The sequence below is a fragment of the Myotis myotis genome, unplaced genomic scaffold, assembly GCF_014108235.1.
Source record: "Myotis myotis isolate mMyoMyo1 unplaced genomic scaffold, mMyoMyo1.p scaffold_m19_p_2, whole genome shotgun sequence".
NCBI classification, from domain to species: Eukaryota; Metazoa; Chordata; class Mammalia; order Chiroptera; family Vespertilionidae; genus Myotis; species Myotis myotis.
In genome coordinates this window covers 132,263,481-132,279,115 of record NW_023416324.1, presented here as the reverse complement: position 1 = coordinate 132,279,115, position 15,635 = coordinate 132,263,481, and the positions used below count along the sequence as shown (strand labels likewise).

Genomic DNA, 15,635 nt, shown 5'->3' with positions numbered 1-15,635 from the left:
AAGCACAATTCAATTATTTAAAGATTTTTTTAAGGTTAACTTTCCTGGAGCACATATTCCCTTAAATGGAGAGCTCCCATAGTGTTTATAATGTGTTCTTGCCTCTGAAGGCCTGAGTCAGGAGAAGCTTCCAGAGTGTTTGACAAGCTGTTGGTGTTTGAGGGCTTTATTTTAATTATGCTGAACAATCAGGAACATTGAAATAGAATGCTATAAATACCAGCATTTGTTTGCAAGTTCCCAAACACAATGCATGGTTAATGGGCCCAACTTTTTATACCAGCTATAGGGAGAGAAAAGAAAATGAGCTAGACAAGATCTTCCAACAATAAAAAAAATACTTCTTGATGGTAAAGGACAGCAAGACAATTTCCTCTTGTTTCTGTATAGTGACTTTATAGAATCACTTTTAAACAGTAAACCTTTTGCTCTTAACAAAAAAATAGTGTACACAATGGTATTGTTTCATGGGTACCAAGGAGTGACAGGTGCTGCTAATGTGGTCAGCTGCCCAACTGGTTCTCAGCTCTTCTTAGGTTAATGAGCTCTTTTTTTAAAATCCTCACCCGAGGATATTTTTCTATTGCTTTTATTTTATTTTTTTAAGTTCAAATATAAAGGTTATATATTTCTAAAAATCATTTCATCAAGATCTCTTTATACAAAGTATTAACTGAAAATTTTACAAATTTCTTCCTTAGATGGGGTTATTTTCATTCTTTGTTAAAAGAATTGTTTAAAGTATTACCTATGTCTTCTGTTTCCCCCATTGACCTCTCCCTGGCCACTCCCAACCCCCAGCACATGCCCTCACCCCTGCTAGTGTGTGTCCATTGGTTATGCTTATATGCATGCATACAAGTCCTTTGGTTGATTTCTTCTTCTCCCCCCTCACCAACCCTCCCCTTCCTTCCCTCAGAGGTTTGATGGTCTGTTCAATGCTACTCTGTCTCTGGATCTATTTTTGTTCATCAAATTATGTTGATCATTATATTCCATAAATGAGTGAGATCATGTGATATTTATCTTTCTCTGGCTGGCTGGTTTTGCTTAGCATAATGCTCTCCAGGTCCATCAATGCTGTTGCAAATGGTAAGAGTTCTTTCTTTTTATAGCAGGGTAGTATTCCATTGTGTAGATGCACCACAGTTTTTTAATCCACTCATCTGCTGATGGGCACTTAGGCTGTTTCCAAATGAGTCTCAGAGTACACGACCCTCCCGCCAAGCCCACCACTTCAGCCACAGGCCCCACGTGAATCCGCACCTGGACCCTTCTGTGAGAAAAAAAAGTGGGGAGACAAAGAAACAACCCCAAAAGGCAAGAAAAGAAGGGATCACCATAAAAGTAACTAAAAGAAATGGAGGCATCCATTGCGTTTAGAGGGAGGGAAAGATAGAGAGAAACATCAATGTGAGAGAAACACATTGACTGGTTGCCTCCTGCACAGGCCCTGACCAGAACCCAGGCCCGGGGAGGAGCATGCAACTGAGGTACCGGTATGCCCTTGACCAGAATCAAACCTGGAATCCTTCAGATTATAAACCGCGGCTCTATCCACTGAGCCAAACTGGCTAGGGCTTAATGATTTCTTTATGGTTACACTAGTAGCCCGGTGCACAAAATTCATGCACATTAAAAGGGAATTAATTGCCCTAACCAGTTTGGCTCAGTGGATAGAGCATCGGCCTGCGGACTCAAGGGTCCCAGGTTCAATTCCGGTCAAGGGCATGTACCTTGGTTGCGGGCACATCCCCAGTGGGGAGTGTGCAGGAGGCAGCTGATCGATGTTTCTCTCTCATCGATGTTTCTAACTCTCTATCCCTTTCCCTTCCTCTCTGTAAAAATTCAATAAAATATATATTTTTTTAAAAAGGGAATTAATTAATGGAGATATTTTAATATTGCTATTTGCCCTTTCTCTATAATAGAAGTGTGACAGATGAAAGGAAATTAGTAAAATGTATATGAAAACAATATATAAATTTATTAGTAAATAAACAGTAACAAAAGGATATAACAACAAAAGAGGCGTACTAGAAAAAAAAAAACACATGATATGAAAACAACAAAAACATGATATGAAAACAACAAAAATATGATATAAAAACAACAGTGATGCAAACAATGACTGAAAAAATGATTAAACTTATTCTAATATCTCCCTGTACAGCACATTAAGAGTGAAAACACTTTCAGAGTGCTTGACTAATTTCCCTTGTGATGAAGTATTTAGAACTTTAACTGTAATGTCACATGCTCTTCAAACTCGAGAGAAAGCAACATATAACTGACTATGTGCAAAAACGGGTTCAGGTAGGAATATTCCTACTCTGTCTAGAGTTTGTCCTTGTGATTTATTAATAATCACAAATGCTGGCATCACGGGAAACTGTCATCAAATTAATTTAAATGGGAGGCCAGTGTCAGACGGGGACAAATCAATTCTTGAAATCAGAACAGCCTCTCCCTCTGCAAATCCTGTTAATACTTCAGCTTCAATAATGTTAGGTCATAATCTTTTGATAATAAATCTGGTACCATTACAAAGACCCCATTTACTATTAAGATTTCTCAATAGCATGATGATTGCACCACTTTCAATTTTAACTTATGACACAGCATTCCTGAAGGAGTAATAATATTAAGAAATTCGATGGCAAAATTTTCCTTTTCAGCATCATCTGTTGAATCAATGGAATCATCACTCAAATATGTGTGAAAATCTCCATCGAGTATATCCAAAATTTCTTCATTTAATTTTTGAATGTGCTCATTTTTTTGGACAAAGAATTTATGTTTAGATATATTTTTAATATTATCTATAGATATATTATTTCAAAGGTAGCTTCAATAATAGATCCATTACAAATCATTTCAGAGGGGATTTCAATAATATCCATTCCTAAATGAAAACTGCTATCAAGTTCGCCATCTCCAAGTTTTACTAACTATTCACTATAAGCAGAATCCTCTGATCTCATATATGTTTTAAGAGACAACTTATTGAAACATCCCCAAATAGTACAGTACTTTAAACTCGTTTGTATTATGGCCGATCCCATAGCATGCAGTATAATACTGAGACATTGTTGAAAATCCTCTCCAAGAAGGAGAACTTTCCCACCAAATACAACATTCAAATTCATAATTTCTCTTAGTAATCTGTCTATGGTGTATATAGCATGACTGGATGCATGATGCATTCATCAATAATGAGAAGTTGGGACTTTTTAATAGTTTTGAGCAACTTCACGGTTTATATCGAGTCTAGAAATTGAAGTTTCATTTAATGGAATTGGCCATTTATATTGGGAATGAAAGGTTTTCCACCAAGAAGTAAATTTGCAGCAGTTCCTGTAGATGCTGTGGTTAAAACAGTACCACCACAACCTCTAATATAATGTATTAAAACTTTATTGTGGGGAGCTGCTAGAGTGCTTTGGACAGGTTCAAGCCTTGGACTGATGAGAAGGCACAGTCTTCTCATTGCCATGTGCAAGTCCCAGCTTGGAGAGCAGGGCCCTCCCAGCACAATTATAATCAACAGCTGTAGTTGTAAGCTTGAACCTATGGTCCAAACATGTGGCCCCACATGCCTGAGTGATGTAGGCTTGATAGAGTTCAGGTGCATGTAGTTGAGTAGGATTGAAACCCAGGAGAAGGTTGTAAACATCTTGGTCACACCCATACTTTTCCTCGTGGCATTTGCTATAAAATAAGGGCGTGGTCTCTGTCTCTCAGAGAAGCAGCACCCCACCGAGACCCAGATTTGATTCTCTTGTCTGTCTTTCCTAAGCCTTTCAGCTGCCCCCACTTAGGTTCACCCTTGGCCGTGCTGGCGCGGCACACTTTATAAAGATATGCCTCCACACTCCGAGGGCAGGTTCCTGCCTCAAACCCCACCTTTACAGGAAACAGCTCCAGGAAATAGCTCAGGGGAGGGTGCAGCTGTTTCCAAGACAACCCTGCAGGACTGACTTCCTTCCGCTTGGTTGCGGTTCTGGCCATGGTGTTACACCCAGGGTTTTTATATAAGTAGATTTTATTCCTTCTCCTTTCAACCTCAATTGTCTTTCATTTCCACATTGAGGCTGAAATGTATAAAGGCAAAATACTTTTTAAAATATGTAAAATAGCCTTATTTTGTTGAAAACAAATGCAAAGTATCATAAGAGACTGCAATGAACAATTATTCACCAACAAATCGGATAACCTAGAAGAAATGGATAAATTTCTAGAAATATACAACTTACTAAGATTAAATTATGAAGAAACAGAGGCCCAATGCACTAATCCTGCAGGGATCGGTTTGAAACTGGTTCTCTGACATCCCCCAAGGGGTCCCAGATTTCGAGAGGGTGCAGGCTAGCCTGAGGGACCCCACCGGTGCATGATTGGGGCCGGGGAGGGACCGCAGGAGGGCTCCAGGGCATGTCCGGCCCATCTCACCCAGTCCTGATTGGCCAGACCCCAGCAGCAAGCTAACTTACCGGTCAGAGCGTCTGCCTCCTCGTTGTCAGTGCACATTATAGTGACTGATCGAATGGTCGAATGGTCAGACACTTAGCATATTAGTCTTTTATTATATAGGATAGGACTCCTTAAAAGGTCTAAAAGAGTACAGAGATTGAATCTGTACCCAAATATTTCCCAAAAAAGAAAAGCCCAGAATCAGATAGCTTCACTGATGAATTCTAACAAACTTTTAAAAAAGAATTAATACCAATCCTTCCCAAACTTTCCAGAAAACTCATGAGGAAAGAGCATTTCCATACTCAATTTATAAAACCAGGATTATTCTAATACCAAAGCCAGACAAGGATACTACATAAAAATAGAAGATTGCAGGCCAATCTTTAATGAACATAAGTGCAAAATTTCTCAACAAATGCACAAAACTGATTTCAACAACACATTAAGATAAATACCATGATCAAGTGGTATTTATCCCTAGGATGCAGTTATAGTCCAACATCTACAAGTCAATAAATATAATATACCACATTAACAATAAAGGATAAAAATCATATAATCCTCTCAATAGATGCAGAAAACACATTTGACAAAATTCAACATCCTTTCAGTAAAAAACAACTCTCAACAAAATGCATACAGAAGAAATCAATATAATAAAGGTTATATATATGACAACCCCACAGCTAATATACGCAGTGGTGAAAAGCTGAAAGCTTTTTCCAAGACAATTGTGCCACGCTTATCACTCCTATCCAAGCACAGTATTAGAAGTCCTAGCCAAAGCAAGTAGGCAAGAGAAAGAAATAAAGGTCATCCAAATCAGAAATGAGGAAATAAAATTGTATCTGTTTGCAGATGGCATGATCTTATATGGAGAAAACTCTAAGGAATCTACCAAAACTGTTAAAAATAATAAGTAAACTTTGTTGCAGAATACAAAGTCAATATGCAACAATCAGTTGTGTCTCTATAAACTAATAACAAACTATCCAAAAAAGAAATTAAGAAAACAATCCCATTTACAATAGCATCAAAAACAATAAAATACTTAATAATAAATTTAATCGGAGAGAACCAAGATGGCGGCATAGGTTAACGCCGGAGTTTGCTGCCTTGAACAACTACTTCAAAAGTGAAACTAAAAAACGGAAGGGACATCACCCAGAAACACAGGAACGCTGGCTGAGTGGAAGTCCTACAACCAGGAGGAAAGAGAAACGCATACGGACACTCAGAGGAGGCGCAGTGCTGAAGTCAAATTCTGAGGTGCGGAGTGCGCTGAGCAGGCTGGCGGCGGAGGGCGCGGTTGGCGTTTTCAATCGGGAGGGAGTCGCAGACTCTGAGCTCCAGATACAGGCGAGTCTTTAGGGACCAGACTCAAACGGGAGAAGCGGGACTGTCTGGCTTCGGTCAGAGCGAGTGCAGCTTTCTCTCCGAGGTTTGCAGCGGGTGCTGGGACTCAGAGAGGCAGAGCCCCTGGGGACAGGACTGAGAGCCGCCATAACTGCTCTCTTCAGCCCACCCTGTTGATCCTGTGCGACCCGCCCCGCCCAAGCCCTGCACAAAGGCATTTGCCGGATAGCCTCAGGCAAACGCCAGATTAGCACCTCCCTAGAGGACAGAAGTTCTCTACTGCAGACACAGCTGAGTCTCATAGCCACTTGTCCTGGAGGTCAAACCCTCCCTGGTATTAGCTACAACAATCAAGGTTTAACTATAAGACTGCGCACAAAGACCACTAGGGGGTGCACCAAGGAAGCATAACAAAATGAGGAGACAAAGAAACAGGACAAAATTGTCAATGGAAGATATAGAGTTCAGAACCACACTTTTAAGGTCTCTCAAGAACTGTTTAGAAGCCGCCAATAAACTTAATGAGATCTACAAGAAAACTAATGAGACCCTCGATCTTATATTGGGGAACCAACTAGAAATTAAGCATACACGGACTGAAATAACGAATATTATACAGACTCCCGACAGCAGACCAGAGGAGCGCAAGAATCAAGTCAATGATTTGAAATGCGAGGAAGCAAAAAACACCCAACCGGAAAAGCAAAATGAAAAAAGAATCCAAAAATGCGAGGATAGTGTAAGGAGCCTCTGGGGCAGCTTCAAGCGTACCAACATCAGAATTATAGGGGTGCCAGAAGATGAGAGAGAGCAAGATATTGAAAACCTATTTGAAGAAATAATGACAGAAAACTTCCCCCACCTGGTGAAAGAAATGGACTTACAGGTCCAAGAAGCACGGAGAACCCCAAACAAAAGGAATCCAAAGAGGACCACACCAAGACACATCATAATTAAAATGCCAAGAGCAAAAGATAAAGAGAGAATCTTAAAAACAGCAAGAGAAAGAAACTCAGTTACCTACAAGGGAATACCCATACGACTGTCAGCTGATTTCTCAACAGAAACTTTGCAGGCCAGAAGGGAGTGGCAAGAAATATTCAAAGTGATGAATACCAAGAACCTACAACCAAGGTTACTTTATCCAGCAAAGCTATCATTCAGAATTGAAGGTCAGATAAAGAGCTTCACAGATAAGGAAAAGCTAAAGGAGTTCATCACCACCAAACCAGGATTATATGAAATGCTGAAAGGTATCCTTTAAGAAGAGGAAGAGGAAGAAAAAGGTAAAGATACAAATTATGAACAACAAATATGCATCTATCAACAAGTGAATCTAAGAATCAAGTGAATAAATAATCTGATGAACAGAATGAACTGGTGATTATAATAGAATCAGGGACATAGAAAGGGAATGGACTGACTATTCTTGGGGGGGAAAGGGGTGTGGGAGATGCAGGAAGAGACTGGACAAAACTCGTGCACCTATGGATGAGGACAGTGGGTGGGGAGTGAGGGCGGAGGGTGGGGCGGGAACTGGGAGGAGGGGAGTTATGGGGGGGGGGAAAGAGGAACAAACGTAATAATCTGAACAATAAAGATTTAATAAAAAAAAAGAAAACAATCCCATTTACAATAGCATCAAAAACAATAAAATACTTAATAATAAATTTAATCAAGGAGGTGAAAGATCTGTATGCTGAAAACTATAAAATTCAGAAGAAAGAAATTAAAGAAGAGACAAATAAATGGAAAGCTATTCAGTGCTCATAGATTGGAATAATTAATATTGTTAAAATATGCATTCCACCAAAAAAAATCTATAGATTCTAGGAAATTCCTATCAAAATTGCAATGGCATTTTCACAGAAATAGAAAAATCAAGCCTAAAATTTGTATGGACCAATAAGACTCTGAATAGCTAGAATAATTGAACAAGAAAAGTTGGAGGCTTCAACACTCCCTGATTTTAAACTATATTACAAAGCTGTAATAATCAAAACAAAATGATATTGGCATAAAAAATTAACAAATAGATAAATAGAACAGAATTGTGAGTCCAGAAATAAGCCCACATATATATGGTCAACATATAATTTTTGACAGAGGCACCAAACATACACAATGGGGAAAGAATAATCTCTTCAATACATGATGCTGGAAAAACTGGGTAATCACATGTGAAAGAGTAAAATAGGACCTTTATCTTACACCATACAGAAAAATCAACTCAAAATGGATTAAACACTTAGACATAAAACCTGAAACTATAAAACTCCTAGAAAAAAAAACACAGGGGAAAAGATCCTTGACATAGTTTTGGCAATGATTTTTTTTTGGATTTGAGACCAACAGCGCAAGCAACAAAAGAAAAAATAAACAAGTGGGACTACATCAAACTAAGAATTGTCTGCACAGCAAAAGAAATAATTAATAAAATGAAAAAAGAACCAGCAGGATGAGAGAAAATATTTGCAAATCACATCTGAAAAAGGGTTAATATCCCAACTATATAAGGAACTCTTACAACTCAATAGCAAAAATTAATAAAAATTAAAAATAACCCAAATAAAAAATGGGCAAAAACCTCAGTAAACATTTTTCCAAGGAAGACATACACATGGCCAACAGTTATATAACAAGATGGTCAACATCACTAATATCAGGAAAATGCAAATTAAAATCACAATGAGATATTGCCCCCTGTCTGTTAGCATGACAGTCATCAAAAGGTCAAGACAGTAAGTATTGGCAGGGATGTGGAGAAAAGGAAACCCCTGTGTGCTGTTGGCACTATGTAAATTGGCACTATGAGAAACAGTGTGGAGGTTTCTAAAAAATTAAAAATAGAACCACTATATGATCCAGCAACCCCATACCTGAGTATACATCCAAAAGAAATAAAATCACTATCTCAAAGAGATATCTGCACCCCCTGATCATTATAGCATTATTTATAAGATAGCAAGATATGAAAACAAGCTAAATGTACATCAATGAATGAATGGAATAAAGAAAACGTGATGTGTGCCTGCCGGGCATGCGTGTGCGCGCGCGTGTGTGTGTGTGTGTGTGTGTGAGTGTGTGAGAAATAAGTCAGACAAAAAGACAACTATTACATGATCTCACTTATGTATGGAATAAAAAAGCAATCCACAAAACTATAACCCATATTAACAGAATGGGGATTTTTTTTAAGAATAAAAAACAAAGAAAGTGAATGGATCATGGGTGTTATTGCTGAATGAGTACAGAGTTTCAGTTATGCTAGTGAAAAAGAGTTCTAGTGATGGATGGTGGTGATAGTTTTACATGAATGTACTTAACAGCACTGAACTGTATAGTTAAAAATGGTTAACATAATAAATTTTATGTTATGTGTATTTTTACTACAATAAAAAGTAATGGGGGGAATTACTACTAAAAAACAGATGCTACACAATTAATAGGAGTAACAGTGATAATGATGATAATGATATAACCTGAGCCTTCACTTTAAAAACTGTAGTCTCTAGAGAGGAATTGACTGGACTGTCAGGCCTTGGAGGGAAGGTAGGGGAGGGTGGGGATAAGGGGGAGAGATCAACCAAAGGACTTAATGCAAGCATATAGGCCTAACCAATGGACACGGACAACGGGGGGGGGGGGGGGGGGGGGAAGGACGGGGGGGTGAGGGCATGAGCGGGGGGTGGGGATAATGTGGAGATAAGGACACATATGTTATATCTTAATCAATAAAAAAAATATTAAAAAATAAATAAATAAAGACTGTAGTCTCTGATAATTTTTTGAAAAAAAATGTGAGGAACTGTAAAAAATAGGCTCACTGATTAGGGCTTGTTTTTATTAACATTTAATCCATATTTGATATAATGCCCACCAGAACCCAGGCACGCACTCCATAACTATGGATAATAAATAAATTAAAAATAAAATAAATTTTAAAAAATGAAAATGAAGATACCTTTGAGAAGTATGTTAGAACAGTCTTCAATACAGACTCCATAGGCTCAGATTCTTGGCATTTAACATTCCCTTGACAACTATAAATAAAAGGATTGACAAATCAAATTCACCATATTAATAAATGAGGATATTTAAATTACTTCAGAAGAAGGCTTTTCAGGTATATTCAAATACCATGTATAAAGTAAATGTTAATGTGTTGTATCTGTATATATTCAGGACTTTAGAGCTTGCCACTAGTTCATCTGGCCTCCTCATTCCAATCAGTTCAACTCTGAGATTTTTTTTTTTTAGAACACTGATAATTCAAAGACTGCTTCTAGAGGTGGATCCAGGTTTTGTGTGGCTCCGACAATTTAGAGAGCCATCTCTAAGAATAAGAATGAAAAGTCAAGTCCTTGAAAATGCATTGCAGTGTCCCTCCCAGGAACATCGTTAGCTGCATGGTAAACCTGCCTCTCCCCGTTCCTCATTTTATAATCAAGGATGAATAGTTTTCTTTTGATTGCGTGCAATCAGCTCTTTCCAAAGAACTAAGAAAATACTTTCTTTTCCCAACAGATCTTAATTTACCGTTTCAACAAATGTTTCTATGAGTTCCCTCACCAAGGAGAAACAAGTTCAGCTGTTTTGAAACATTTCTATTTGGATAGTTATAAATGGCAGTAGTGTAGGCGCAGAAATTACTCAAAAAATCTGAAACACAAAGGAGAGTATAAACTCAAGAGAATATAAAGGCAAGTGCAAGCCAGATTATTACTTGCAACTTGTCTTCAGATTCTAATTGCAATATCATAAAATATGAGAGATACGAAAAAAAATAGAGAATGGAAAGATACTGGCAAATAATGTTGATACCTTCATTTAGTATGAGTTACTACATTTAAGTAAGAGAACCATATAAGACAGTGATGGCAAACCTATGACATGCTTGTCAGAGGTGACCTGCGAACTCATTTTCTTTGGTTGATTTTTCTTTGTTAAATGGCATTTAAATATATAAAATAAATATCAAAAATATAAGTCTTTGTTTTACTATGGTTGCAAATATCAAAAAATTTCTATATGTGACACGGCACCAGAGTTAAGTTAGGGTTTTTCAAAATGCTGACACGCCGAGCTCAAAAGGTTCACCATCACTGATATAGGATATATTTTGAATGTTCAAATCCACTTAAAATGAATTGTAATTCAACTTTTTTTTTATCCAGCATTTTCCTACAGGAAGAGCTCTCAGGGGAAATCTGGCTACATAGTTCCAATTTCTTAAGTCTCTTACCTGGCAATCAAGAGCATGTGCTCATTAATTTTAAGCTGTTGATTCCAGACTAACAATGAGTTAAGATACCGTATATGCTGGAAAGGTTGACATGGAAAGAGCTTTATTCAATATTTGTTTTTGTTATTATCTCCACACCGTCTTACTAAATAGCCTACTTATGAATATGGTAATGAATAATTTGGACTCATAGTTTGCTTTTGTTAAACAAAGCATCCGAACTACCTCAGGAGAATCTCTGATTTGAGTCTCAGCTTAAAATATCCCTGTCAGTTAGTGAGTGTTAGATTCCAAGTTTCTTCCAAGCCCCTGAACTGAAACCTCATTGATGTTTTGTCATTTCCTTGAGAGACAAAGAGGCCACCTCCTGAGAAAACTATTGTAAATGGTTGGGCAAATCATTGCTGCCTTGTAATACTACATCATGCTCCATGATCTCAGGGCTTATGTCTAGGACATAACGTCTGAACTGATGTGTCAGCCCAAATACATAAATTCCAGGATTAGACATAGTGTGTACCAGCTATATCATAAAAATAGAAATAAAAACAACCTCCATCACTCTACAAATGCACATAAATGCCCAAGGGCCGATCCCCCAGAACAGGCAAGGGGAACGTTTGAGATAATCTACTGTAGAGACATAGCCTCTTCTTCCTGGCGCAGCCCCACGGGAAGCAGAAGCTACTTACCTTTCCAAACCAGAGCTCACTGAATGTCCCTTCCTTTGCCTTCTTCCCTCTCACTTTCTCCCCCAAAGAAAATGAGTACAATTTCTTTTTAGCGTCTATAGGTTTTGACAATTGCATTCCATCAAATTCTGGACCCCATTAAGGACAACATGTATTCTATTCCATTTAAATGTAGTGTCAATTTATATGTTGGCTCTTCTTAACCAAAATTTGGGAAACAAAGTCTGTTTACCTAAAATCATTACAAAATAGGTTTCCAGGAAAAGGGAGGGAAGATCTAGTCCTTTTGACTCTCACTTGAATAGTGTGGCTGCTGGTGCTCTGTCACATGGTATCACAACCATCCTCTAGCATGGTTCATGCCAGGTAGTGAAAGAAGGTCAAATATCTAGAACAGTGACTTCTGCAAGGTAATTCTCAGTAAGTGATAGCTATTGCTGTTGAGGGAGATCCTGTTATGGAAAAAGCATATGACCTACAAAGCTCCTCTGCATGTTCAAGGACTTCACCACATGTTCACCCCTTTCACTTCAGACATTCAAATCTTGCCACATGTTTCAAAGTCTCAACTTCACAGTATGTCCTTTTCTAAATTCCCCAAACTCATTGATATTTAAAGACATCCAGGAGCTAGATAAAATCTTTGGACCAGGTGATTTTATGTATTTGTTCTTAGAGAAAACAATTTTCAAACACATATTGTGCCCATGGACTATGTTAGATATTAGGACATTGTAACAAAGGAAATGGAAGATATTGTCTCAAGTCTCGTAGTTGAGATAGGAGGATGGGGAATGGGAGGAAGAAAGGAAGGTAAACAAGTAAGCCAATAACTATAAGTTTCTGCATCACTCTTTCCTTTACTATACAAATGATAAAGGTCCAAATCTCTTCCAGTTCTGTGTCCAGGAGCCCTAAATTGTGGTTCCTATTGTTGCAGTTGCTTTGAGAGTCCCCAGTAGATTCCAGCACACACCACAATTCAGGTCTGACTGCCATCAGTCATCTCTCCCCCCAGACTGCTGCTCTGGCTTCTACCATGTGCAGCTCTCTCGGAGCCACTGCATTTGCTATGGCCAATGCTCTAATTTGCTTCCTCTCCAAGCAGAGGTGAATCTGAAGGGTTCAAGAAGGCAGGGACCATATCTGAGGGGTTGTACATTATTATAATCCCAGAATCTAGCACACTGCACTGCAAATACCTCTTGAATGATTGAATGAATATATGAAAGAATTAGTAAACCAACACATAAAACAATAATCTGAATTTTTCTTTTTTCTCTCTTTTCTCATAAGTCCTAGACCTATTATTCCCTATATGAACAATCAAGAAGAAGCAGTAAAAACATTCAGGTAATGTTATATTAATTTCTACAATGATACCCACTACCCATAAGAAAAAGGATAATCTAATCCAGTGATGGCGAACCTTTTGAGCTCGGCATGTCAGCATTTTGAAAAACCCTAACTTAACTTAACTCTGGTGCCATGTCACATAGAGAAATTTTTTGATATTTGCAACCATAGTAAAACACAGACTTATATTTTTGATATTTATTTTATATATTTAAATGCCATTTAACAAAGAAAAATCAACCAAAAAAATGAGTTTGCGTGTCACCTCTGACACGCATGTCATAGGTTCACCATCACTGATCTAATCTAATAAAAGAGAAGCATGCAAATTGACTGCACCTCTGCTATGCCCCAAGCTACACCCACCAGCCAATCAGAGCGACTATATGCAAATTAACCCAACCAGGATGGCGGCCAGCAGCCACAGAGCTGGAGCAAGCAGGAGGCTTGGTTGCCCTGGTCATGGAGGAAGCCAAGCTTCCTGCCTGCCCTGGCCAGCTGTGGCCTTCACTCAAGGCAACAAAGTTTCAATAATAGAAGATAAATAAACCCCAGATACCTGCTTCCAGCCAGCCTCCACTGGGAGCTTGGGTGGCTGGGGGCTATGGCCAGCCTGCAAACAGCCATCAGCCCCTCACCCAGACTGGCCAGGCACCCCAGGGGGGACCCCCACCCTGAAGGGGCTCTGGCCAGCCTGCAAATGGCCATCAGCCCCTCACCCAGGCTGGTCAGGCACTCCAGCGAGGACCCCCACCTGATCTGAGACACCCTTTAGGGCAAACCAGCCGGCCCCCACCCATGCACCAGGCCTCTATCCTATATAATAAAAGGGTAATATGAAAATTGACCCTAACAGCAGAACCACTCAGAATGACTGGTCACTATGACACACACTGACCACCAGGGGGCAGACGCTCAATGCAGGATCTGCCCCCTGGTGGTCAGTGTGCTCCCACAGAGGGAGCTCTGCTCAGCCACAAGCCAGGCTGATGACTGCCAATATAGCAGTGGTGGTGGGAGCCTCTCCCGCCTCCTCAGCAGCGCTAAGGATATCTGACTGCAGCTTAGCCTGCTCCCTGCTGGCAAGTGGACATCCCCCGAGGGCTCCAGGGCTGCCAGAGGGAGGTCTGACTGCCATCTTAGGCCCAATTCCCCAGGGAGCAGGCCTAAGCCAGCAGGTGGTCATCCCCCAAGGGGTCCCAGACTGCAAGAGGGCACAGGCCAGGCTGAGGGACCCCCCCATGAGTGCACAAATTTTTGTGCACCGGGCCTCTAGTTTGTTTATATTATCTTACAGTATTCTAATAGCAAACATCTCAGTGTGTCTGAGATTTCATATCTGTTAATTCAAAAGGCTCTCAAAAGCAGTCCTTCTCAAAACAAAGGTAACACTCTCTTTTCCTTCTCAAAGATGAATTTCAGCTTCCATCGCCTTTCTCCTCCAATGTAGAAACAGCTTTCAACTGTCATTTCAAAATAACTCATATTGGTCCCTGCCACAGGATAGTGGAACTGGTGATAACACTGATCTATATAATCAATGTTAACATTTATGTAAGTGCTTTAAATATAATATTTCAACACTCCAAAATAGTTGTTCATGAACTAGAAACTATAACCCCATTTATAAATAGGGAAACACTCTTACTGAGGATAAAATTACACTAAATAATTGGTGTAGCAAGGACTCAAACCCAAGTGTGCTCACCACTACCAGCCCTGCAATTTAGTAAGTAGGTGATTATTTAGGTACCGATCAAGACTGTATTTTAGTGGACTGACATGATAAATTGTTCTACTGAACATTGTACATTAACTTCCATCCCCATTGCTTATTTATTTTCTATGGGTAGAATTATACTTCTCATCTTACTGACTTCAATCAAATCATATGGCTTGGTTTGATCAATGAAATGTGAGCTGATGTGTTGTTTGTCAGATCCAAACAAAAACTATACATGCATTTCTCTGATTCAGCTTAGCCTCCCACTCTTTGCTTCTGCCATGAGAAGGCTCATGCCCTACATGTGGGAGTCACTGAATTTGGAGTATTCCATATAGAATAAAGCTGACTAATATTATGGATAGATTATAAGTTTATACTTAGTTAAAGAATTAGAAAGATGTAACTAGCTTTATCAAACGTATATGGCTGTGAAGAAAAGGAGAAAGATAAAGCAAATGCCTAAAGAGATTGGGATACATGAAATTAAAAATTTAAATATAATTCCTTTTTAAAAAAAGAGATTGACCTAGCATTATCTAAAGGGATGGTTTGTCACTTAAAGTCTCAAAATCAGAATGAAGGAAAAAATATAGAGCACACTTGAGCCAGTAAGGAAGATAAAGATTGACTATATAGAAAATGCTCACCGTAACTCATTGAGTACAATTTCTGGAAATATGAGAGGTGGAATTCAGGGCCCAAGTACTGTAAATAGATATGGCTTTTGATAACTATGTGTCAGATATGATATTAAGCACATTGCAGTAAATGGGAAAGCCCCATT

General features: G+C 39.0%; 1 long non-coding RNA gene across 1 annotated transcript in view; it reads right to left on the bottom strand.

Annotated features, from left to right (window-relative positions):
• LOC118677322 overlaps positions 1-15,635 on the bottom strand; it is a 49,127-nt gene that overhangs the window by 16,451 nt on the left and 17,041 nt on the right. The window contains exon 6 of the long non-coding RNA XR_004974372.1: positions 9,797-9,875. This is a non-coding gene — a long non-coding RNA (uncharacterized LOC118677322). The remainder of the gene's footprint in view (positions 1-9,796; positions 9,876-15,635) is intronic.